A 24,280-nucleotide genomic window follows, 5' to 3' on the forward strand; every position below is an offset into this window, starting at 1 on the left:
TTCAGACCCACATTCCTACGTGCCTTTTGGACACTCCATTTGGAAATCCTAAAGTTGCATGAGGCTCGCCGTGTCTTTTGGCATCGTTACCTTGGTGAGTGATATCGCCCAATCCTGGAAACTGGGACTCATTCTGAATGACTCCTGTGTCCCTCACTCCTGCCTCTGACTATCCTCAACCTTACTGAGTCAACCATGGAACCACGTCCTGCCCACCTCCCTCCTCCCTCTACCTTTGCAGCCTCTCCTTCATTCAGGCCCTGAGCATCTCTCTCCTGGAGTTCTCCAGCAGTCTCAGCTGGCCTTCTTTTTCTATTCTTATCCACATCCATCCTATTCTCTTTCCTTCCTGAGTGATATTCCAAAAATGCAAATCTGTTCATGCTATGTCCCTGTTTTAAAAATCCTTCAATGCTTTCCTCATTCAGGGCACATTCATGAATCCTTTGCATGAACTAAGGGACAGGAATGGAAAGAGTCAGGAAGTGATTTGACCTCTGCCTCCTTCCGTCCTCTTCTCACGAATCTCTGGGGTGATCCTGTGCTCTGGGAATATACCTGGGATTCTCTGTCGCCCCTTGATCTCACACATGCTGTTCCCTTAACTGAAACACCACTGCCCACCCTATCAGTCCTTTAAAGATTGTGTTATGATACCATCTCTTCTTGGACCACCCCTCTGACCACTGTCTCTGCTTCCTGCCTTTCAGGCCATTTGTTGAGCTGGGCTGCATTTCCTTGAGGGCAAGAGTTATTCCTTTCATTTCTGTACCCTTGAGTCCAAAATAGGTGTGCAGGTGCTATGTGTTGAGCAAATAAATGCCGAATACTACATTGTAGAGAGAAGACATTGTGGGAGTTACGATAAAACATCTAGCCAGGTAGAAATGAGAACGTGCAGGGTCCAAGGGACGGTGACATTTAAGATTGGCTTTCAATTCTGGTGGTATCAGGTGGGACAGTACAGAGGGGACGCCTGTGTTCATGGTTACTGTGCCATGTTCTGTAGGACTGAAGGATATCAAGTAGGCCCATTCCCTGCTCAATATCATCACCACTGGCATAGAATAAGGACGATAATTTCAGGAGTCCATTTGGGCTAGTGTCTGTCGTTTGCTCCTGAGCTGGGTTATATAACTCAGCAGAGCTTTAGTTCCCCAGTACACAGCTGGCATGGCAGGCAGGCAGGCAGGCACTCCGATCCTTGCTTGTGAGCTGCCGTGGAGGAAGCGCATGCAGAATGGTTGCCTGCATTTTCATCTTTACTTCTCCTTCACAGCTGCCTTTCTGTATAGCACAGAGGTGACCTCAGCACCGGAGACAAGAAAGAACACAATGAGTCATCTCAGGCCCTAATGAGGTGCATGAGGGACCCTACTTAAGAGTGAGGGTCAGGTGAGGTCGTGCTGTGCCTGGGGTGAGTTTTGCCTTGGGGCTCCAGGCAGCACTGGAGCAGAGCTGAGCTAATTTTACCCACAGGAGCTGACTGTGCTGAAGGGCAGGGCTTATGACATTGGCCTTATCCTGTGATACCCAGAAAGCTCCCAAGGTGCAACCGTGTTATGTCTGGGCTGTTTTTTCCCCTTCTCGTTAAATACATTTTTCCATTAGGCGTGCATATCGGGAAGCAGGATGCTGAGGTGCAAAGAGCTTTGGATTTGGGTGGGAGGCCACGGACTTGCATTTGGATCACGCTTCTACCTTTGACCTTGCACAAGTTACATAGTTTGAGTCTCAGTTTCCGCATTTGTAAAACCTCGTTTGTATACCTGTGTCCTAAGATTGTTTCTAGGTTTACACACTTGGTGACACATAGCAAGTGATTGCCATGTGCCAGTCTCTGTTCTAGCTGCTTTATTCATACGATTTCACTTAAGCCTTTCAAGAAACCTCTGAGGATGGTGTTATTGCTATCCCTGTTTATAAATAAAGAAACAAATGCACAAGGAGCTTAGGTAAGTTGCCCCAGGCCACCAGCCAGTGACAGAGCTGAACCCAGGCCAGTGGCTCCAGTGACCATACCCCTAAACACTATAACTTATTGTTTTGAAATGGTAGAACCTTTGCTTGGTCTATAGTACAGGCTTCATGGTTTCTAACTACCTGCTATGTATGAGGCCCTCTGGGCTTGATACTGGGTAAGAGAGCAATATAGCCATTGTGCTGTTCTGTAGTCTTGAATCACACTTGCAAATGGAAGCCCCGGGTCAGCTGAAGGGTACGGTGGATGGACTTTGGTATCTGACGTTGTAGGCACTGGGCGGAGTCCTCCTTACACATCCTCTCATCTCATCCTCATAACTTCTTCAACAGTCAGGCCTTAGCCGGCCCATCTTATAGATGAGGAAATAGAGAGGAAGCGTCACCTCCTCACATTTACTTGGTAGACAGAGCTGACTGGGGCTCTTGGGTCCCATGTTTATGTTTATTCGTTCGTTTTCCCCATGAACTGACTGTGCAGTGTTTCAGTGCTGTTATTGTTACAGAACTTGCCCCTGCCCTTCTGCCCACCACTGATACCCCTAGAGAAAGTGGTGTCCGTGAAAAACGTGGGTCACCAGATGAGAAAGGCATATCTGCGTGGTCAGAGCAGACAGCAGGTGAAGGTATAAGAAAGGGCTGGGCTTTGTTCTGGTGGTTTATTACTGTGTGGCAAATTACCCCCAAACTCAGTGGTATGTAGCAATCATTTAGTATGCTTATGGATTTTCTGGATCAGGAACTTGGACAGCGCAAAGCAGGAATGACACCTCTGTGCTCCATAGTGCCCGGGACCTCAGCTGAGACCTGAAGGCTGGGTGCTAGAGGTATATCATTGCTCACTCACTCACAACCAGGGCTGTTAGCCAGAATATCTACATGTGGTCTTTACATGTGGCCTGGACTTCCTCATAGCATGGTGGCTGGTTCCAAAGGGCAAGCCTAGTGAGGAAGGGAGAGAGGGAGAAAGACAGTGAGTAAGCACTAGCAGGTGCAGGAAGAAGCTCTACACGTGTGTCGTCTCAGTGTAATTTATTGGTTGGACTACTCACCAACTCAAGTTCAAGGGAAGAGGTAATGGATTTTCCATCTTGGTAGGGTGGCGATGTTCTGGAAGAGCGTGTATGACTGGAAAATATGCTGGGGCCATTTTTGGAAAATACAATGAAGGCTCCTTGCTCTGTGGAGCTGCATAGAGGTAGAACCACCAGGTATGTAGCAGGCACACCTGTATGGTGCTGAGTATTCACTGGCAATCAGGAAAACAAAGGTCAAGCCAGGATTCCCCAGGAGAGAATCAGTGGTTACGCTATAATCATGCTTCACTGTGTATGAATTAGAGTTTATATTGTCCATAAACTAGCTTATATAACTCTGATTTGCTGATTACATCTGCTGTGTATGTAATCTTAGAGTTCTAAGTCTATGTGGATTTTTTATTTTTTTCCCTCCAGTGAGATGCTGTTGCCCAGACTGGAGTGCAATGGTGCAATCTCGGCTCACTGCTACTTCCGCCTTCCAGGTTTCAGACATTCTCCTGCTTTAGCCTCCTGAGTAGCTGGGACTATAGGCACACACCACCACGCCCAACTAATTTTTATATTTTTAGTAGTGATGAGTTTCACCATGTTGGCCAGGCTGATCTTGAACTCCAGACCTCAGATGATTCACCCACTTTGGCCTCCCAAAGTGCTGAGATTATAGGCATGAGCCACCACGCCTGGCCCTATTTTGCATCTTATGCTAAAGGGAGATATGTTTTATTCCTTCACTGATGCATGGAAGAAATTCTTAGGTATAGTCAAACAGAGGTCTTGTCCAAATAAATAAATAGAAGAATGAGTGATCAGTTAATTTATCTATTTTTTCCCCTCCTGCATCTCACAAAGTTCAGGAAATACATTCTGTGTAATTTAACAGGAAAGAGATGCTAAGAAAATTGTTGAAAAGACTGGTGCAGTGGGCTGCAGACTACATGTGGAGCTACTGAGTTTAAGAATTTTACACAGGGATAGGGAAGATGTGATTAGGAAGTCACTGCAGAGGCCTCAGAAACTTCTCTCAACATCTTAATAGTTAGTGAAGGGGCACTGCATTGGCAGGTGGAATGTCCTTTTACCCTTCATGATTTCCTGGTGTGGCCTGTCAGTAAAAATCATAGCAGGAAGTTTCAGCTTCACTTCCACCTTCCAGATTTCACACAAGGACGTCTTACCGGTGGAACCTAATTTACTAGCTCTGAGGAAGTATGGGAAATGTAATTTTAAAGTCTGTTTCTTTGATGCAGAAAGGCACTCTAGCTGGTGGGAATGGGCTCTGATTGAGCTGATGGAGAGAATATATCTGCCCCCAACTTATCCATTTAAAATTCCCAGGAGTTATTATTCTGAAATACTTAATATTTATAATTAATTATAATACTGTATATAATTACACTATAAAATTATACTTAGTATTTATGTTTCTTTATGTAAAATATATACACTTAATATAATTAATACACTGAAAAGACAGGCCAGATGCCCACTTTCAGTTTCAGAACTGAGTTCTTATATTTGACGACAGCGGTTGATTTATAATTTTCCAGTTCAGTTAAATTTCCTCCTGGGAGTCATGCCCTCGGACAGTTGTCTTGTTTATATAATTTGTTCACAAACGTTTATTAAACACATACTATGGGACCTGTCTCTGAGCTGGATTTGGCAATGTGAGGAGAGAACCATTGGGAGCCCATACTAGGAAGGAGAAGAAGGCAGGTGCGCAGTTAGAACAGGTCTAGGGGCTGGGCACGGTGGCTCAAGCCTGTAATTCTAGCACTTTGGGAGGCCGAGCCGAGCAGATCACCTGAGGTTAGGAGTTCGAGACCAGCCTGGCCAACATGGCAAAACCTTGTCTTTACTAAAAATACAAAAATTAGCTGAGTGTGATGGTGGGCACCTGTAATCCCAGCTACTTGGGAGGCTGAGGCAGGAGAATTGCTTGAACCCAGGAGGTGGAGGTTGCAGTGAGCCAAAATCACACCATTGCACTTCAGCCTGGGCAAGAACAGTGAGAATCTATCATAAAAAAAAAAAAAAAAAAAAAAAAAACAGGGCAAGGAAGATGTTGATCAATGCCCTAAATAACAGGTTCAGCAAATCCAGGGAAGAGAGATTATTCTGACTGGCTGAGAAGCAGGGAGTTTCACATAGTCTGTGCTCCAGTGATTTTCTTTTGGGGGTAATACCATCTTGTTATGGGGCATTTGAAAATGTGACAGAGGCTGGGTGCTGTGGTTCACGCTTGTAATTCCAGCACTTTGGGAGGTCAAGGTGGGTGGAGTTTAAGATCAGCCTGACCAATGTGGTGAAACCCTATCTCTACTAAAAAGACGAAAATTAGCTGGGAGTAGTGGTGCATGCCTGTAATCCCAGCTACTCAGTAGGCTGAGGAACTAGATGTCCTTTAAAACATGAAGACACCACAGATAAATGACTGTCTTTCTCTAAAGGATCATCTCATTTTTGTTGAAGACTACCTGTTGAATACTACCTTGATGGATGGGTAGGATGTGGATATTTGATGTTGGGGGTGGAAGGGTAGTAGGTCAAGCAGAGGCGACAAGGTGAGCCAAGAGTTAAATTTGAATAAAGCAAGGAATACATGTTGAGTGGCAATGGGAGAAAGTTTACGGTGGCAATAGAAGGTTCAGTCCAGGTCACAGAGAAACTGGAGCTATTAGATAAAGCTTTTGAACTTCCCCTGTTTCCATTGGGAAGCCATTTAAGATACTGGAACACGTCCTTGAGAGCAGAAACGTAACCTCATCTTGGCACCATGCACCAAACACATAAACATCAGTAATGCTTTTTGAATGAATGAATGCCTCAAAATGTAGTTTACAGGAGTTAGACTAGTGGGTACCTGGGTTAGACTAGTGAGGATCCTGTGATTCTGGGAGCCCTGACAGTTAGCATTTGGACTTTTAGAGAATACGTGGAAAGGGCACAGTGGCTTGCCACACAGATACTGTCTCGGCACCCAAGCAGTACTTGCTGACACAGAAGAGAGATGGGAAAAAGCGGGAGATTCTTCCGTGGCCTCCTGTGTGAGGCCCATAGGCCGTCAGGCGTGTAGGGAGAAGACTGTATCATCTGTATCAATGCTCTTGCATCTTGAGCTTTTAAAAAATTGCCGTTCAAACCAGCAATTTGCTGACAAGGTTCCCGTGCTGTGACCATGATGGCCGTTGTTCCCGGGGAGTGGCTTGCTTGTCTGCATGGAGGTGGTGAGTTCTCTGTGCTGGCCTGCAGGGTCGGGCGGCTTTCTGATATCCAGGTTGGTTGCTTTTCCTTCTTTCTGGATGGGCTTTTGAGGTTGGGAAGGGAAGCTCAGGGATGGAACTGGCTAAACACATGTGAGATGTTTTGCTCCTCATGAAGGTTTCATTTCTGAAGTCTTTCCTTGGGAGGGAAAAGGCTGTGTGGTTGTATAAGGTGACTCTAGAACCCTCATTTCATTGATGAAGAAACTGTGATTCACAGAAGGAAAGTGATTTGCCTAATGCCATGTGGTGAGCTGGCTGTGGAGCCAGCCCTCCTGTACCTTTACTTGCAGGTTTATTTTATATATATTTGCTGGAAAAGAAAAAAAGAAAAATTTAAACATTTTATTTTTAATAAAATATTAATATATATTTAAATATATATAAATATATAAGTATATATTTACATATATATTATCATTTATACTATATAATATACTGTAAATATAAAACTGTACCCTTTCCATGTATTCTCCAGAAGTTTATATATATTTAAATATATACTTATATATACACATTTTATATACACACACATTTTATATATATATGTAATATATGTTGTTTTCTTTTTTATAGAGACAAGATCTTGCTCTGTTTCCCAGGCTGGTCTCAAACTCCTGGGCTCAAGCGATCTTCCTGCCTTAGCCTCCCAAAGTGCTGGGATTACAGGGGTGAGCCATCATGCCTGGCCTTTCAGCGGGGTTTAAATTACACCTACTTTGAGGGAAGAGAGAGCAGTGTGCACAGGCTTTGGTGCCAAAAGCTTGCGTGTGATTACTGGTTCAGCCGCTTTCTATAAACTTTGCAAAATAGGCATCATGGACACATCTGATGTTAAGCATTTAAAAGGAGGAAATGTGTGAAAAGTTTTGTTGACTACAAAGAACTGTGGAGATTTATGCACTGGGACTGGGTGGGATCATCTTTAGAGAAGGGGTGGGCCACTGAAGACACCACTGACCATACCTTAATCACAAAACACTCCCAGTGGGCTTACTTCCCCACTGTGCAGTAAAGAGATTCTGTACTCAGATTTGGAGGCACAGCACAACGAAGGGGGAAAGCGTGAGCCAAGTTTTGAGTCTTGTGGAATTGAGGATGTACTCTTGCCTGGGGCCAGGAGTTCTTGTAGCAATATAAAAGGAGATGTGGCTAAAAGCATAGAGGGGGCCGAACTTGGAAGCCTTGAGGCTGGCCTGAGGGTGGGTGAATGCTATGGTTTATGTGGTTTAAAACACTGCCAAGGGGTCAACTGGGAAATCTCAATGGAATTGCATCTTTGGGATGTGCTGGGAATCTTGGCAGTAACTCAGGTGGGCAACAGGGAACCTTGCAATTGGAGTAAGGGGTGATTCTCAAGTTTTGGGCACATTCTAAGTAACTTTTTGTAGTGCTTCAACTTTTTACTTGAGTTCATAATAAAAATGGCAGTATTTTGTATAACTCTACACTCTACAAAATATGTTTACACCTGTTGGTTTCTTTGTTCATACAACATCATGGTGGAAGGTGGGGTTGTTCTTGTTCCTGTTTCACAGACAAGGAAATTGAGGCTTAGAGAGCAGATGGGCTTTCTCTGACCCCTTGGCTGGTTGGTGTGGAAGTCAGGATGCCAAGTTTCACACTTCTTCTGGTGCCAGTGACCTGCCTGGAGCAGTGGTTTTCTCAAACTCACATTTCTCCGCCCTCCACTTTCTTGTCTGTCACTCTTGGAAGTGTAAGATCATCATGACTTTCAAAGCTTTCAGAGATAAGCTGTACGATTTTCAAAGATGAGCTATAGAGAATTTGGGACATAAAATGTGTTTCTTCCAGTAACTCTTGCTTGCTCTCATGTTGTTGGTTCAAATTGAACATGATGATAAGTGCCAGGGAGGAAAGAAACGAGTTCCTGCTTCTTATTGAGCAGCTTTTTTGCCCTAAACGTAGTACTGCCTGCTTTTCCATTCGAGGATTTAGAAACATTTATGGATAGAGTGATTGAAATGTTGTAGCATTCTGCCAGCTAGTTTATTAGTTAATTCTCATAAAAGCCTTCGTAGGTAGATAAGCAATATCAAATTATTTTTCATTTATAGATGATGAAACTGAGGTTTAGAGAGATGAAATAATTTGCTTGAGAGAACACGGGTCCTAAGTAGATTATAAGATTATAATCTTTTTTTTTTTTGGTGACGGAGTCTTACTCTGTCACCCATACTGTAGTGCAGTGGTGCGATATTGGCTCACAGCAATCTCTGCCTCCCGGGTTCAAGTGATTCTCCTGTTTCAGCCTCCCAAGTAGCTGGGATTACAGGCGCATGCCACCATGTCCATCTAATTTTTGTATTTTTAGTAGAGACAGGTTTCACCATGTTGGTCAGGCTGATCTTGAACTCCTGACTTCAAGTGATCCGCCCACTTGGCCTCCCAAAGTGCTGGGATTACAGACGTGAGCTACTGTGCCCGGCCCACATTTTCCAAGCTTGCTGGTGGTCTTTGACATATCTTTTCAGTAATTGCTGGGGTTCAAATCTTTTCTCTCTTCTCTATTTCTTTTTTAAAAGATGGGATCTCACTATGTTTCCCAGGCTGGTGTTAAACACCTGGGCTCAAGTAATCCTGCCTTGACCTCCTAAGTAGCTAGGGCATAGGCATATACCACTGTGTCTGGCTTAAATCTTTCCTTCTGCCTGGAATGCCCTCTGCTCCTTCATCTGTGCCCTCCTGCCCCATCCTCTTTTAATTCCTAGCCCCAAAGTCTAACCCACGGGAGGGATCCTACAGAACTCATAGAATTTACAGTATCTTGTCCGTCCATTGCAGTCAGTCTCTGTCTTGAACGGGATTTGCGAGCTCCTTGAAGTTGTTTGTATCTCACATTTCTTTGCTGTAGCATCCCCAGGTATTCAAGCACACAGACATAGTAGATGCTCACACATCTATTCAATAAATTACGTGTGCCTTTCTCAAATGTTCAGCACAGGAAGCAAATGATAAAAGGCAAATCAAAAAGCAGTCATCACTGGTCTGTGCACTCATCAGCCTCGGGAATGGATTTCTGGGGAAGATCTGGACCCCCTCCACAAATGACAGGGATGACTTGGGTCCTGGAATTGAAGATAATTTGACAAGTAGCATGTTGGGAAAGGCCTGAAGGACGCCAGACCAGCTTGTTCTCAGAACTCCTTGGGTCCTCTGCGGCCCCCAGGTCATTTTCAGCAAGACCTGGTATGTAAATGAGCCTCATCTGCTGGCCTAGCCTGCTGCCCACTGCTAGGGATGCTAGAATTCCAGGGTAAGCTTCTGTGAGGTTTAGTGGGTTGGAGATTATTAGCTTTTTGGTATCTGCAACTTGGAATACCTTGTGCCCTTGATTAATTCATGCTTGGGAGCATCCTCAGTGCTCTCAGGAAAATAGCTCCTTACTGTATGTTTATTTCCCTAAGGGCTTGTTTCAGAGAGACTGTAGCCTGTGTTTCTAACAACTCCTCCAAGGAAAACATCGCAGGTCACGTTTCCGGAACTGAGAATCTCAGGGGGTCTTTGAAACGTCCGTCTCTATTACCTCCTTTTGGCCCAATATTTGCTTTTAGCTGAAAAGGGAAATGTTGTCTTGAGCCATCCTGTAGACATATGTGATTTGGAGGCTGAAAATCTGACAGCTGCTGCAGAGCTTTGAACTGCAAGAGCGAGCAGCATATAGACATAACCCCATAGAACATCAAATCATTTTCCTTTAATTCCCAGAGCCTTAATGTTTCTTTGTCTTAAGAATGACCTCACTGCTTTTTGTATTGGTAATGGAATGCACAGTCATTTGCAAGTAATCACACAATAATCCCTTACACTTTTGTAAGGCCTTACCCTTTTCCATAGGGCTTTCACTCTCATTATCTCATATGATCCTTATAACTGCTCGGAGATACAAGCAGAGTGGTTATTTTAATCTCCAATTTTCAGGTGTAGAAACTGAGGTTTAGAATAAAGTTAACCAGAGTTAAAACAGTTGGTATGGTGCAGTATTGGAACTGAAGCCTCAAATAGTCTAACTCCTAAATCAGCATTTCTTTTAATACCTATTGCTGGTGTGACCTTGGGAATATACTTAACCTCTCTGAACCTCAGTTTTCCTGTCACTAAATTGGGTATAATACTATTATAAATTAGGTATAATAGTTGTCAAAAGGGATTAAATGAGACTGGGAAATCATTTAATAAATGGTAAAACTTGTCAATAATTGGAAGCATCATTGTTTTTACCACAGGAATGTTGAGTGCAAACAGTGCCATCAGAACTATGAAAGAAAATAACATTTTTTCTCCTTTTTAAAAAGACACAGGTTCAGAATGGTGCTGTCAGGGATCACAAGCTCCCAGCCCTGTGATTAGCAGATTGACCCTGCTGCCCTGCCTGCCAGCTGCTTTGTTATTCTGAGAATTATGTTGACAAGACCCTCTTTTCCTACAGAGTTCTCTTTTAGTGTTGCTTGGGATAGCCTTGTGTCCTGGAGACAGTTTATGGTCTGGCAGGATCTGAGAACAGGAGTGGGGATCTTGGAATGGGGTCTGCATCCCTGAGCTTCATCCACAAAGGGTGGGAGCGTGGCTTGGGCTGTGGGATGGCGGTAGACAAAGAGCTGGACTTGCAGGTCTATCTTCTGTCATTTCTCAATAAAGTAGACAAGTCCATCTGACTGGTGTTTAGCAGGGTATGTTTAGTAGACATACCGTGCTACAAACATACCCTACTAAACACCAGTCAGATGTCCACAAGGCCAGCAGTATACATGCTGAATGAACTGCTTTGCAGTAACACACTGGAAACATCCAAAAGGAATGGATTTCAAGTTGGCAAAAAGATGCATTAGAAGTCAGCAGTGTGGTGTGGTCAGGAGAACAACAGAGTGACTGAGGGCTGAGGTCTTTGGTAGCTTTGTTCCTATATGCAGTCTCTGTATTAGTGGTTTTTGCATCCATGGATTCGACCAACCACAGCTTGAATATATTTTTAAAAACAACAATAATAAAATCCAACAGTAAAAAAATAAAAACCCAATACAATATAAAAACTGTTTACATAGGATTTGCATTGTTAGGTATTATAAATAACCTAGAGATGATTTAAAGTATAGAGGCGATACTGCATTATTTTATTTAAAGGCCTTGAGCATTTTTGGATTTTGGTATCTTGGGGATCCTGAAAATCAATTCCCCATGGATACTGAGGAGACGAACATACATATTTACCACAAAAATCCAAACCAATGAGACACACGTAGGTTGAAATATGCTCCTGAGAGACAGAACCTGGAGCGAGGGATGGAAGGCCAGGGAGCCAGATTTTAGTTCCATGTAAGGAAGAACTTTCTGTTGGAAAGATGGAATTTGCAGCATCAGGAAGCAATGATTTCTGCTTCACTGGAGACCTCAGGAATACCAGTGGGGCAGGCATTGGGCTCAATGGCATTTTATGGCCGCTTCTCATTTCGAGATCACAGAGCCAGGAGGACGATCTGGCTCTGTGGTACACATATATTGAAGGAACTGAAGGGTCTCTATGTGGATGTGGAAACTTATCTCCAGATGTCTGCAAGATGGAAGAGACAGTTAAAGTCTTTCATTCTGGTTTTCATCTTTATCTCTGTGGCTTACCACTTGGTCTTTGGTTTTTAGAGCTTAAGGCCATTCCCAGCAGCTCTTTTCCATGGAATAATCTCATTTCTTTGCTGAAATGCTCCTGTTGGGATGCAGGAAGGGACGCTGAGCTCCTGACAGAATGAAGACCACCCCTTTATGCTCTCCAGACCTATTTTGACATCTCAATCCCAACTCCCACCCCTGGGGAGGGTTACAGTGGCAAGATCTCTGCCCTGAATTCTGGTTCTGGCATGCAGCGGAAGGCTCTCTGAGTCTACATCCTTACGTATTTTAATAGGAGAACACATGGACACAGAAAGGGGAGTACTAAACACTGGGGTCTATTGGGGGGAAAAGGGGAGGGCCAGTGGGAGGGGGAGGTGGGGAGGGATAGCCTGGGGAGAAATGCCAAATGTGGGTGAAGGGGAGAAGAAAAGCAAAGCACACTGCCATGTGTGTACCTACGCAACTGTCTTGCATGCTCTGCTCATGTACCCCAAAACCTATAATCCAATAAAAAAAAAAAAAAAAAAAAAAAAATAGGAACTTACATTTGTGTTCCTTTATTAAATGTTCAATAAATAATAAATGTTGCTTATGGCATGCTTGCTAAGTATAAAACAAATAATCAAAATAAATGTGTAATGACCCTTTGGATAGACCAAGTAGAAGCTGCTTTTAGAACACTTAACTGGACAATTTCTGGATATTTGCCTAATTTGTAAGTGAAAAATATGTAAGCTACACGAGGAGAACTGACTCATCTAAAATCTCGATGACTGACTGATTTGGGCTTGGGGCTTGGGGCTTGGGTCCCTTTGTGACCCGGTCAGTGCTGTTTGTACCTTGAAGGCTTCCTGGGGGTGAGAACAAGCAACCTCTTGGTGCAGTCCAGAGGCAGGAAATGGGTGATGATTTTGAAGAAGGACTCATCTGATCTCCAGAAAGCCTTTCCAACCAACAGTAGAACGAGGTCACTAAGACAGAACCGCTGGGAAGCTGAGATGTGGTACTTGGATTCCCATCTCTGAGCTCCTCCTACATCCCCACATCTCCATTTTCCTTAGTGTCTCATCTCTCTTTCTTCTCCTTTAATTCAGTCTGGAGTCATTTTAGGTCGGATCCATTCCTGATTGGCTTCACTGCTCCAGCTTATTCATCACAGTACCTTAGGGTTGGAATCCATGTTACAAGTTTAACTGCACAGTTTACCCTCCTTTCTCCCGACAACAGTGTTCTGCTGAAAGTCTGGTTTTGTTCTGAGTCTTCCAGCACAGTGTCTGCCCCTATGAAGGATTCAGGCCAAACTACGTTCCCGGGAGGACTCTCAGACCAAGGGATTTGGGCTTGGGGGCAAGAGACTCAGGGCTTTTTTTTTTTTTTTTTCTTGAGACAAGTATTACTCTTGTTGCCTAGGCTGGAGTGCAAAGGCGTGGTCATGGCTCACTGCAATCTCTGCCTCCCAGGTTCAAATGATACTCCTGCCTCAGCCTCCCAAGTAGCTGGGATGACAAGCGCCCACCACCATGGCTGGCTAATTTTTGTATTTTTAGTAGAGACGGGATTTCACCATGTTGGCCAGGCTGGTTTCACAAATGTTCTCTCAAAGTGCTGGGATTATAGGTGTGAACCATTGTGCCTGGCCAGGAGGAGTGGTTTTGAGACTCAGCTGCCATCAGAGGAACCTCAGACTAAATTCCTGCAACCTTTCATGTGCATCTCCCAAAATATCTCCCCCCTACCAGATTAATGATTTATTTCGTAAATGCAGTTGCATTCTGGATGGACTCATTCTTAAGATGAGCCTAAAGCCTTTCAAACCAGTCACTTCGTTGTTTGGGGTGGAGGAGGCTTTTTCCTGTAATAGGACAGTTGATGGAAGGGTTGAGAATCCACTTCTTTAGGGGTTAATAATTTACTCCGAGTAAGGAATTCTGTCTTAAGTGGGGCATGTTCTTCAAGTGCCAGAGAAGAGAAGGGTGATTTTTCTGACATCCTCCAGCCTGCTTCTCCATATTTGGAAATGTTTACCCACCACACTGATCTATTGGAAGAGAGGGAGGTGACTCAGGGTTTAGGAGAAGCAGGATTTGAATTCTTGTTTCCAGAAACAAAGTCATCCCCCTGCCCTGCCCCCACCCTTCCCCCTTCATTCCTCTGCCCCTTATTCTGGAAGCTGAGGCGAGAATGTCTCAGTTCTGTTCCCTTCAGGCTTCGAGACCACCGCCTTGCTGTGTCCTGTAGTGGACTGAGGGCCTGCGAGACGGAGTGAGGGCTGGTGGAGGGCCAGCTGCCAGTGGGGGCCAGACATCGCGTGAGTACATCATTACTGCCAGATGAGTGGCATTTCTGCCCACAGATCTGGGGCTTACAGCTTGTGGGCTGGCTTACTTGCATGGTGATGGGACACGTTACTGGGAGTGCTGGTCACTTTAATTTGGGGGTGTGGACAGCTGCTCTCCCAGGGGAGTACTTCTTTCAATGAGATTTCAAGACAAGATTGGCCTGAGGAAAAATTATATTTGTATATTTAAAAAAAAAGGTAGATATTTTCTCTCATCTGAGGCCTATCTTGAATTGGGTAGAAAGACAATTTGGGAGTGTTGTTATCTTTTACTAGGGCTAACGCAACCAGCTGAAAGGGCTGTCTGTGGACACGTAGGGAGGGGTAGTTTTAGCTTAAAAGGTTATGGTTGGACTTAAGAATATGCAAAATGTTGGTGTGTAGCATTTGCACATCATCCGCAGTCTGGAATCCCTTGCATACAGGACACTGTGTGGACTAGATGAACTGTCAGAGTTGGAAGAGTCCTGCAGAGTATTCAGTGTATCTATCTCATTTCACAGTGTGAATTGATGGCAGCAGAGACCCAGGCCCTGAAGACACATGGCTCATTATGGGGAATTGGAACCCCGATCTTCTCTCTCAGTTCATTCTCCTTCCACTAGACTTAAGCTGCCCCTCTGTTACAAGATGAGGAGATTGGGAGATGTTAGAATTGTCCACCCCCTTAACTAATCTAGTTGATGGGAAATTGAGGGCTAGAACCCACTTCTCACAGTTCAGACCTCTTTCCATTAGGATATATGGGCTCAGATACCTGGATTTGTTGTTTTGTACGAGGCCCTTTTCTTTTTCTTTTTTTTGTTCTTTGATTTTTACTTACCTTTCCCTTCTTTTGGTCATGTGAATGTTGTCTGAATGCAACCTTCTGCTCTCCTTTGCTGCCTATGTCTTTCTCTTTCACGAAAGGGGATGCTCACTTGTCCAAAAGGCAGAATGAGTAGTGTGGGCCTTTATTTCCATTTGTGGAAGTGAAAATTATGCATGGGCCTGGAGAGAAATTAAGCTGAGATTCCCACCCAAGCCTCTACCACTATTCTTGAAGCTGTAAGAATTCTGGAATATTATGTTCATTCAAAGGTGAGTCCTGATTCTGACTAGATTTCAAACACACACACACTTTTTAAGCCCATTATGCCCATTCAAAGGTGAGTCTTGATTCTGACTAGATTTTAACACACACATACTTTTTAAGCCTATTATGCCCATTCAAAGGTGAATCCTGATTCTGACTAGATTTCAAATACATACACACGTTTTAAGCCTATTATGCCCATTCAAAGATGAGTCCTGATTCTGACTAGATTTCAAACACACACACACTTTTTAAGTCTGTTATGCCCATTCAAAGGTGAGTCTTGATTCTGACTAGATTTTAAACACATGGTGCACAGACAGACACACACACACACACACACACAGACACTTTTTAAACCTACCGAAGCAGGCTAGAGATCCAGAAGACACCAGCCTATTACGTCACCTCAGACATTTCACAGCCATCAGTAGTAACTCTTTGTAGTCAGCTCAAATTCAGATCTTTTTTTTTTTTTTTTGACAAAGTCTCACTCTGTCACCTAGGCTGGAGTGGAGTACCATGATCTCGGCTCAATGCAACCTCCGCCTCCCAGGTTCAAGCAGTTCTCCTGCCTGTCTCCCGAGTAACTGGAATTACAGGCGCATGCCACCAGGCCCAGCGAATTTTTCTATATTTAGTAGAGATGGATTTCACCATGTTGGCCAGGCTACTCTTGAACTCCTGACCTCAGATGATCTGCCTGCCTCAACCTCCATAAGTGGGGTTTCAGGTGGGAGCCACTGTGCCTAGCCTCGGATCAACTTGTTAGCCTCCTTTTCCAGTGCAGGGGAGATGGTAGAACTACGTTTTGGGGAAGCATTTTGTTACCAGTGACATTAGGGGACAGATGTCATAGAGCAGAGGAAGTGCTCTGAGACCTACATTTATTCTGGCCAGTTTTGAAGGGAGGGGAAGCAACTCTGTAATCTGCTCTGAGGCAAGAGGAAGGAGGGAACTTGCACAGGACTCCCAGGAACCTGCGTATAATCCATCTTGTCCTCTGACCAGTTGAGGTTGGGTGGTGACTGGAATCTCTGCTTATGAGATAGGAAGAGAGAGTCTTGAAGAAGGAAAGCCTGGGGTGTTTTTCTGTGGTGCTAAGGGACAGGGACACTAAGAGGTTAGAATTCATATTACTAATATGAATACTAATACTCTTAAGGACAGCTGGCATGCATTGGTTGCTTAATGGTTGCCAAGCACAGAACTCAACACTTTACCTAAATTATCTCAGCACTGGAGCTGCCTTTGAGTGGGAACTATTCTGTAAAATCTTATTTTTAACTTTGGTGTAATACGTATAACATAAAATTTGCTATCTTGATTGTTTTTAAGAGTACAGTTCAAGGCTGGGCATGGTGGCTCATGCCTATAATCCCAGCACTTTGAAAGGCCAAGACAGGCAGATCACTTGAGTCCAGGAATTCAGGACCAGCTTGGCCAACATGGCAAAACCCCGCCTCTACTAAAAATACAAAAATCAGCTGGGCCTGGTGGTGTGCGTGTGTGCCTGTGGTCCCAGCTACTCAGGAGGCTGGGGTAGGAGGATTGCTTGAACCAGGGGAGTGTAGGTTGCAGTGAGCCAAGATCACCCCACTGCACTTTAACCTGGGTGACAGATTGAGACCCTGTCACAAAAAAGAAAAAAAAAGAATACAGTTCAGCAGTGTTAAATAAATTCATATTGCTGTGTAATCAATCTCCATGCCTCTTTCATCTTGCAATCTGAAACTTTGTACCTATAACCAACAGCTACCCATTCTCCTGTCCTTCAGCCCCTGCAACCTCCATCCTACTTTCTTATGAATATGACTACTCAGGGTACCGTACCTGAGGGGAATCATACCATATTTGTCTTTTTGTGGCTGGCTTATTTCACTCAGCATAATGTCCTCAAGGTTCATCCATTCTGCAGCATGGGTCAGAATTTCTCCTTTTAAAGGCTGAATAATGTCCTGTGGTAATGAACGTACCACATTTTGTCTATCCATTTAGGTACTCTTTTTTTAAAGTCCATTTTACAGAAGAACAGCAAGCAGAGACTTCAAAGGATTAATTAAGTGGCCCAAAGTCACCAGTAGTAGAGACTAATTTTGCATGAGAGAGGCAGATGATCAGGAGTAACTGGATGCTGGATTCTGGTTGACAAGAGTGTGACAAATGAGGGTGATTCTCACCTGGATGGCGACACCCCCTTACACCTTGCTGTGGCATTTCAGAAAGAGAGTGTTCCAAAGGGCTGTGTACAGCTATGCTTCCTTTCTTTTGCATTGGCCTCTGGGAAGCCCATGACTAAATTTAAAGTTCACCTCTAGCAAATTGTATAAGACATCCAGCTCTTATTTTTTTGTATCCTCTATCCCCTTCCTTTGCCTCATTTTCCCCTCTTCTTACCCATTTTCTCACTTGAATCATGAACTATTAGCATTTTTTGTCAGGTACCTCAGATCCTTTCTAGAACAAGGCAGAATATATATATAGGTGGCATATCTAATATTTTAGTAATTATTAGATCTGTGGAATAGTGGACCAAAACTGGCCATGTAATTTTCTGACTTGACTCTGCTTGCTCTCTTTCTTTTCTCTCCCTCTCTGTCTGTTTCTCTCTCTCTCTCTCTCTCTCTCTCTCTCTCTCTCTCTCTCTCTCTCTCTCTCTCTCTCTCTCTCGGCAGAATCTCCTTCTGTTGCCCAGGCTGGAGTGCAGTGGTATGATCTTGGCTGACTGCAAACTCTGCCTCCCTGGTTCAAGTGATTCTGTAGCCTCAGCCTCCGAGTAGCTTTGGATTACAGGTGCCCGCCACTATGCCCCACTAATTTTTGTATTTTTAGTAAAGACAGGGTTTCACCATGTTGGCCAGACTGGTCTTGAACTCCTGACCTCAGGTGATCCACCTGCCTCGGCCTCCCAATGTGCTGGGGTTAACAGGTGTGAGCCACCGTGCCCGGCCTGACTCTGCTCTTAATGCAATGTTTCACCTGGGCAATGCCCTGCTCCCTTCTGAGTCTTACTTTTCTCACCTGAAAGAGGAGGTTGCTGTTGATAACATTTAGTTATCAACACAGTGAACATTGAGGCTGTGCTAAGTTCTGCACTAAACATCCTGACTCTAACTCTCCCAATGCTCCCACAGGCAGGTGCTGTTATCCCCATTTTACTTTTGAGAAAATTAAGACCTAAAGAATTGAGAAAGCTTGCCTGAAGCCCTATAGCTCTTGGGTAAAGGCATTAGTGACCAATGTGTGCTTGACTCCAAAGCCCAGGATGTTAGCCACAGTGCTGGGCTGCTTTCCTTTTATACATTCTGTCAGGCTTCTTCCAGCCGTAGCATGTATTCATCTAATTTTATTAAATCTGTATTGAGTTTCCACTTAGGTGCCTTGCACTGTTCTGGGCTTTATCCCAATACTTGATTTAGAGGAAAGAATAAGACACACGCAACAACGATCCCTTGGAGCTTGGACTGTGGTACAGGTGTGTGGAAGAGGCAGATAAAGGAACACTTAAACTAAGAGGGAGTAATAAGTAACCCAAGGGAGGAGTCACAAACTGTGTTCTGACTGTGAGTGAGTGGGGAAGGGCTCTGGGAGGTTATGTTAAGCTGAGATCTGAGTGGCAAGGAGGCAGCCTTGTAGAAGCAGGCAGTGGAGAGGGTCAGTGCAGAGGTCAAGGCCATGAAGTGGGAAGGAGTTTGTGTTTGAGGCACAGAAGGAGCCTGGTGTGCTGGCAGGATGTGGGCTGCAGGGGAAGAAGCAAGAGAAAAGAGCAGGGACTAATGCATGGTGGAGAGACCTGAGCTTCTTATACCTGAGTCCAGGTGTGATGGGAACCACCTGAGTTAGGGGTAACAGGCATCTTTCTGGCTGCTGTGGCGGGAACCCGATAGTAAAAGGGAGGAAAGAGTATAAGCAGAAAGGTTAGGCAGAGACTTGTGCTGCAATTCAGGTGAGAGGTGGTGGTAACTTCCACTAGGGCCTAGAAGTTGGGCAGGAGAGAAACAGGTAAGTTCGGGGCATGTTTGGCAGTGGTCATTTGTAGGATCTCAGATGTGATTTCCTTCAGAGAAATGTCAAGCTAAATGGGCAGGAATTGGGGAGACTTGGAGGGAAATGGAAATAGGTGCTGGGGTGGGGCAGAGGGGGAGGGGTTGCACAGATAAGCAGCTGGCATTCCAAGACCAAAGAGTATGTGTCTCTCACCCCACTCCCATTTGGTTTCTAACCTTGAGCTTTGGGCCAATGCACAGAGGACGGAGGCTTCCTGCCTTTGAGTTCCCAGCTGAGAGCTGTTGGAATGCCCCAAAATAAGCCCTGCAGAATGTGCCGCTTCCTTTGCTCTCCCTGGGTATTTTTGTAAAACATTCTTTCCCACCAAGAATGAGGAACGTTCAGAGTGATGCTGACTTTATGGGCTGTATTTAACATGCTGTGTTTTCACCATGTGTTGTCTGTTCATGCAGAGATTTCTGTCTCCCGTAAACTCCGTGGTAAAGAGTCTTCAATCTTCATGTGACATGGGTCTGGAAGGCCTAGTGGGAGCCCAGAAGAGCTGGTGCTTGAAAGCCTCTCCTTGGCCTGAGGACCTTGGTTCAAGGGCACCTACCAGACCTCTTTTTTCATTTACGCTTGAATTCACAGTTGCTGGCCTTTGGCAGTTCCCTGTAATTCCTTTTAACATGCTGGGCTTCCCTGAAAATACTTCATTTTTCAGGCCTTGGAGAAATTAGGTAGGGGCTGAATCAGGTAGAGAATCCAAAATTCCTGACCAAGCCCTGTTCTCTAGCCACCAGGCCAAAGAAACTTAGCTTGTGACCTCATCCTCCTGGGTATCCATGGCAATCTTATACCATAATCAGCCCAAAGCCAGAGATGCTCAGAGATCATAAACGAAGTCACCTAAAAACGCATTTCTGAGGCTTCTTCGTGTACCCCTCTTGCAGTCCGTAGTTACCAGGTTTAAAAAAAATTGAGTATAATCTCTTAAAAACAGTGTTTTGTTACTGCTTATTCGAGTTTCTTCTAAAATTTCTTTTATATTACCTATTCATTGAGTCAACAAACATTTATTGAGTTCTTACTGTATGCCAGGCATTGTGCTAGGTGCTGGGGATTGATTCAAAGATAATTTGGAGGCGTATGGAAAGGGAGTGGATAATTACAGCGCAGTGAGATAAGTGCTATAATAGGGGGATATATAAAGAGCCAGAAATAGCACTATGAATAACATCTTTGAACAAATTGCCTTCTTTTTTCCTTTTGGATTATTCCCTTATGTATATTGCCCAAAGTGGGATTACTGGGTCATTTAAAAGATGAAAACAATTTGGCACAAAAAGATGTAATGACTTGCCTGGGGAATACAGCTCAATTTTCAACAGAGGGAAAAAAAAAATTGTTGGCAAATCCAGATTTAGATCACTTTACCAGGAAGATTGGGCAGTTTTTATACAACTCTTTCAACATGGTGGCTTTCAGGGGTGCGGGGTGGAGGGAGAGGTTTATTCTAAATATGTTAGCCTGCATGTAGGAAACACACATCCTCATATTCAATCTCACAAATGGATTGTTCTCACAAGAACCTAGCTGTAGTTATATTATTGTTTCCATTTTACGAATCAAACTACACCCTTGATAAAAGGAAGTAAGTTGCTCAAAGTTACATAGTGAATAAGTGTAGAATCCAAGAGTCAGGCACAGTTCTTTTTATTTTTTGACTCCTATCCCGCTCTCCATGCTGTGTTTACCAACTGAGGGTACCTGTGCCCTAGCCTGGGTCTAGAATTTATTTAATGAGCCACAGAGGCTCTGAAGAAGAATGGTCAGACTCTATGAAATAGATGTAGATTTTCATTCATTCATTTTTTTTTTTTTTTAGAGACGGGGTTTCACCATGTTGGCCAGGATGATCTCGATCTCCTGACCTTGTGATCTGCCCTCCTCGGCCTCCAAAATGCTGGGATTACAGGTGTGAGCCAACGCGCCCTGCCTAGATGTAGATTTTCTTACCTCCAAAGTCATAGCCAGGGAACCATGTCCTTCTGTGTATTGACCTGTAAGGACTCAAGGGCCCGTCATTCCTTACCCTGACTCAGGTGCTGAAAGGCTATTTGCATAGAGCACAGAATCCCAAGTAAAGCTGAAACCATGCCACAGTTCTGCTGTGAAACGTTTATTATTTTTCTAGTACATAAAAGTATTAAGTAAACACTCCTGCCCCTGGTGTCCGGTACCTGTCATAACTGGACACCAACGTGGGTCCACTGTGGACTTTGTTGATGCTCCTGCTCACGTATCTTTAAATTAGACACATTTTCTGCCAATCCCCAGACATACCCTCACTTTCTCACCTTCATGCCTTAGCACATACTTTTCCTTTAGCCTGACATAACCTCTTCAATCTTCATTCATAGAACTCCCAATCCTCCTGTAACATTCTTCACAGACGCCACTTTGGGAAGGGAATAATCCCTGAACACCACCTGCTCTCCCGTTCAGTAGAAGCAATCTCTGTATTCTCTGTTCTGCTAACTCACCCACAGTTAGCTGTGAGGCGATAGAGTACAAATGGATGCCGATAATGAGTATGGGATCTGGATTTGAATCCTGGCTGTGACACTTCCTCACTGTCAGTTAACCTGCTTCAGCCTGAGTTTTCTCATCTGCCAAATGGGTGTGATAGAATAGGTTCTCCCCATGAAAGCCACCAAGTTGACAGGAGTAGTATAAAAACGGTCTGATTCCCCCAGTGAGCTCGTGTAAATCTGGAATTGTCAACAATTTTCCTTACCCTTGTTGTCATTACATTTTCTTTTATGACCACACCTCACGTCACTGTGTGTTAGGAAAATTTGCATTGTTATCTGTACTTCTGTGCCACTTGTCCTCTCTTAGTTAATGTCTTATCTCTCCTTCTAGACTGGGAGCTCTTTTAGGGCAGGGAGGGGATTGCATCTTTGAAGGCCTTGACATGTGGGTACTGCTACAAAGATTCCTTTAAGGGAAAGGAGGATTCCATACAACCTACGTGGTGACGTTAGCACAGGTTCATGACTAATCCCACGCCTGGGTCACGAGGTTTCAGGCCTGGCTGAGAACTCTGTGAGCTCTGATGTGAAACTTGAGGCATATAGAGTACAAGCGGGATAGGCCTCTGCCTTCTGCTTCTTAAGAGGCAGGAGAAAGGCTGGTTGGAGTCTGTCTCCGGCCCAGCTTCCTCTGATTCAAGGAGTTGGATGGGGCTGGCAGTTCCCTGAAGGCAGAGGGGTCATCCTGCTTGGAACATGAGACTTTGTGTCATTCCTGGGCCTTCCAGTGGGTCTGTTCTGTTGGTGAGTATTTCAGACGTAGAAGAAATGGTCACTGAAGGTATGAGTTAGGAGCAACTCTGAAAGCCACCTTCCCCCCAACTTCTCTGTGAGTGGGGCCACGTGGAGAAGATCCCTTCATAGGTAGCTCTCTTACCGTTGCTATGCTTGGAAACTGACCACAGAAGGGGATTCATTTCTTAAAGGGATAGGTCTACAATTTTAACTTTCTACTGTGTTACTTCCCGAAATGCAACGCCTATGGCTGAAGATCCAAGTGCTTTAGAACATGAGATACGAGGTCCTTCAGGCTCTGGCTGCAGCATTCCTTTCTAGGCGGCAGTCCCACCACATTCCTCCACATTCTCTGCCACTGGCCTTACCAGATTAGTCACTTTCTCTGAGAAAACCCTGAACTCATCTCCTCAAGGCCTTTGCACATTGTGTTCCCTGGGGCTATTTCCCTCCTCCTCATCCAAGAAATCCTCTTGGGTGTTCAGGCTTCGTTTAGAAGTTACATCATCTGCAGAGAACTTTTAAACACTCGAAAGGACATTGCATGTACTCGTGCTTTTAGGCGCTTTTCATTCTGTCTCGTGTGTTCCAGTGTGTCCCCACACTGAGGCTCTTCAACACTCCTAGGCATGTCCAACTCTGCACCTACACCTGCTAGGTCCACGCACTGCCTTATCAAAGATGGGAGGTGTTAGCAAACCTCTCTTTGGTACACCTCTGAATGGAGAACGTGACATTCTGTTAACAGTTGTGCCAGAGAAGTTTTCCATAGCCCAGGCTGGGGTCCCCATGGTTTGTTTGATCATGAGCCCAGCCATTTGAATTCTGTTTTTTGAATTGGTCTGATATCAGCTAATTGTTAACCTTGCTCAAGTCTGTTTCCCACATTCCAGTAAATGTCTACTTAGTGCCAGGGTTCGGAGCTTTTTATTTCACTTAAGAACATAACAGGCCGGGCGCGGTGGCTCACGCCTGTAATCCCAGCACTTTGGGAGGCCGAGGCGGGTGGATCACTAGGTCAAGAGATTGAGACCATCCAGGTCAACATGGTGAAACCCCGTCTCTACTAAAAATACAAAAAATTAGCTGGGCATGGTGGTGCGTACCTGTAATCCCAGCTACTCAGGAGGCTGAGGCAGCAGAATTGCCTGAACCCAGGAGGTGGAGGTTGCGGTGAGCCGAGATCGCGTCATTGCACTCCAGCCTGGGTAACAAGAGCGAAACTCTGTCCCAAAAAAAAAAAAAAAAAGAACATAACAGCAAGGTAGAATTCAGGAAAGATTTACCTGCTGTTAACATGAACTTTTAAAAAAACACTTTTAAATGTAGGCCTTGCTTTTATCCCAAAGCTCCCTGAAATGGGAAAATAGCAGGAGTTGTAAAGGTATATTTCCACTTCTGGCAGAAGAACGGTCTATATTATAGTTACAATTATAAATTAATAAAGCCCGTGGCATGAGACATGATCTTGAATACTTGTGTTCAATCCTGGCTTTACCACTTGCTAGCCTGGAGATATTGGGCAAGGGCCTAACTTCCCTGTTCCTCAGTTTCCTCAGAGTTCAATTGGGAAATTTTTCTAATAGGTTGATAGAAAGTTTAAATAATGTCTTGGATATGAAATTTAGATTTTATTAGCA

At 44.4% G+C, this 24,280-nt stretch overlaps 1 protein-coding gene across 22 annotated transcripts in view; it reads left to right on the forward strand.

Moving 5' to 3' along the window:
- Nucleotides 1-24,280, forward strand: part of LPP (LIM domain containing preferred translocation partner in lipoma) — a 745,086-nt gene that overhangs the window by 49,052 nt on the left and 671,754 nt on the right. For 6 of the 22 annotated variants that reach the window (XM_054245473.2, XM_078350483.1, XM_078350489.1 and 3 more), the window contains exon 2: nt 21,197-21,286. The exons of 14 other annotated variants lie outside the window; for them this stretch is intronic. The gene's annotated coding sequence lies outside the window, so the exon portion shown is untranslated. Of the gene's footprint in view, nt 1-14,096; nt 14,217-21,196; nt 21,287-24,280 lie in introns of those variants that run through there. 2 more of the 22 variants (XM_035276046.3, XM_078350485.1) reach the window with 1 other exon arrangement.

Source organism: Callithrix jacchus, chromosome 15 (assembly GCF_049354715.1).
Source record: "Callithrix jacchus isolate 240 chromosome 15, calJac240_pri, whole genome shotgun sequence".
NCBI classification, from domain to species: domain Eukaryota; kingdom Metazoa; phylum Chordata; class Mammalia; order Primates; family Cebidae; genus Callithrix; species Callithrix jacchus.